Source organism: Terrapene carolina, unplaced genomic scaffold, assembly GCF_002925995.2.
Source record: "Terrapene carolina triunguis isolate 2854851 unplaced genomic scaffold, T_m_triunguis-2.0 Scaffold788, whole genome shotgun sequence".
Classification (NCBI taxonomy): Eukaryota; Metazoa; Chordata; order Testudines; family Emydidae; genus Terrapene; species Terrapene triunguis.
The window spans coordinates 315,186-317,653 of record NW_020665139.1 but is presented as its reverse complement, the minus strand read 5'-3'; the positions used below and the strand labels follow the sequence as shown (position 1 = coordinate 317,653).

Sequence of the window (2,468 nt, the reverse complement as noted above, 5' to 3'; positions counted from 1 at the left end):
TCCCCACAGGAGATCTGCAGCAGAGGGGTATAGTCGCAGAAGAAGTGGTTGATTACATTGGATTTGCAGAATGAGAGCTAGCTGGTCAGGACAATAGGTGTAAGGATGAGGAGAAGACCTCCCATCCAGGAGAAAATAACCAGCAGGAAGCACAGCCTTTGGCTCATGATGGACGTATACCGGAGTGGGCAGCATATAGCCACATAGCGGTCAAACGACATGGCTGTCAACAGGAAAAATTCCGTACCCCCAAAGAAGAAGTGGAAAAAATACTGTGAGAGGCAAGCAGCAAAGGATATTGTTCTCCTCTCTGTCCTAAGATCTGTCAGCATCCTGGGGACGACGACTGTGGTTAAGCAGATCTCTAAGAAGGACAAGTTCCGGAGGAAGAAGTACATAGGGCTGTGGAGGCGGTAGTCAGTGCAGGTGATGATGATGATAAGGACGTTCCCCATTAAGGTCAACGTGTAGGCTAAGAAAAGCACCCCGAAGAGGAGTCGTTCCAACTCAGGGATACTGGTGAGCCCCAACAGAACGAACTCTGGCACCTGAGTTTGGTTTCTCATTGATGCTCTTGGAAACCAAAAGAGGAATAATTCTCAATGTTTCGCAAATACACACACACATAAAGAGCCTCTAAACTTCTGCTCCTGCCTATCAATAATTAAATCAACAGGCAAAACCTTTGCACAACCAGTTGATGAAATGTTCAAATGGTGAGGTAGAGGGAGGGACAGTTACTTTGTAGAGCTCAGCAATTTTTATTTTCTGAAACACTTTGCGAATTTTTAATTCAACTCACTTAATTTATGAGTCGATATTTACTGAGTGCATCATGACAATTTCTTACCCAGTCATTGTACTGCAGCAATCCATTGACATGGATCTGGGGAGAGAATATGGCAGATTCTAACACTTAATCCTTTAAGAATCACTTTATAACCAGTAAGTGATCTGCACAAAACTCCCCTGAAGTCAATGGGCCAATATAGGTAAAAACATCTCATCACTGGAGATACAGAGAGACTCAGTTTTAGAACATAGGACATTCTATAGTCTCTTGCTTCCAGTCCGCATTGCTTTAAAACAAAATTGGTTTCCCAGCTATGCTGGTGTAATACAGAGGAAAAATTTACTTCTGAACTAAAACCATAATTTAAAAAATGGAATAAATCATCAGCCGGCATTCCATTGACATAAATGGAGCCTTGTCATTATATACCAGCTGGGGATCTGGCCACTGACTCCAGTGGAGCTATGGCTGATATACACTAGGTCATGTTGACTTCAATGGAGCTACACCTATTTACACCAAGTAAGGAGATGGCACGTTGACTCCATTAGCTGGGAAGCAGGTCAAATGATTTCACTTTTCTGTGATAAATAAAAGCAAAGAGCCAGCTTGCCCACTTGCTCAGAAAGATTTTGGAGACTGGAGCAATATTTGGAGATACTTTATTTTCTATCTCACAGAGAAAGTCACTTGATCGTATAAGCTAAGTCATCTCAATACTAAGATCTTTTGAAATCCCAGCCAAGGTGGCTCAAATTGGTGATACAGAAATTGAGATACCCAAAAGCAAAGGTCCTCACTGGAAGTGCTGGCTACCAAAAAATTGAGTATAAGAACATTGACTTACTTGTCTTACAGCCCAAATAATGTGAGATTGATTTAAGTGACATTTGTAAATCACTCTGAAGAATCACAGTGCAAACATTTCCTTAGATAGTCTACAGTAATACTTAAATAGACTCCATCATGGTAGTATCTAAGGGTACAAGTACACTTAAAATTCTACAGCAGTACACCTGCTACTGGGCGGTTGGGGTGGATCTGGACCTGGATCTGTGAAGATACCCAAAGCACACCAAGAAATCTGTTGTCTACAGACAGGCACCCAAACACCCCAGAATATGCTCCAAGGAGAGAGTGCATCTTAGCACACTTAAAACTGCATTCATCTGTGGAGCAAAACAAAGTCCTCACTCTGAATTTGGAGCAAGAAGCCAGAGGCAGCTTTATTTCAAGCAATTGCAATATGCACAGGAGAGTACACACAGGCAGGTCTCCGTTAGATAAAAAATTAGGCAGCTTTTATACCTTTCATTGCATACAATAATGAGCAACAGCTGCATTGTTATACATTTTCTTCCTGATATCTCACTTTTCTCATTAATTTCTGCCACAGTCTACATTCCATTCTTATCTAACACAAGGTCAAAACAGTATCTCTTACAGTCTGTTCCCATTCGCTTTCTCGGTTTCCACCCACCTAGGCCCTGCCTTCAAGTCTTGCATTATTAAAGTCAGTGTCAGCCTGACTTTGTTAGTCTGATTCTTTCTCTATTCCTAGAAACTAAGATATCTGCGTTCAAATTCCCTTTATCCTTTTCTCCACTTCCACACTACCCCCTTTTGTGCTTCCAGCATGACTGTCAATCTTAAACCTCCATGTTCATCAAACCTT

At 41.7% G+C, this 2,468-nt stretch overlaps 1 pseudogene; it reads right to left on the bottom strand.

The window, feature by feature from the left end:
* LOC112115217 overlaps positions 1-566 on the bottom strand; it is a 42,868-nt pseudogene extending 42,302 nt beyond the window's left edge.
* Positions 567-2,468: the final 1,902 nt, after the last annotated feature.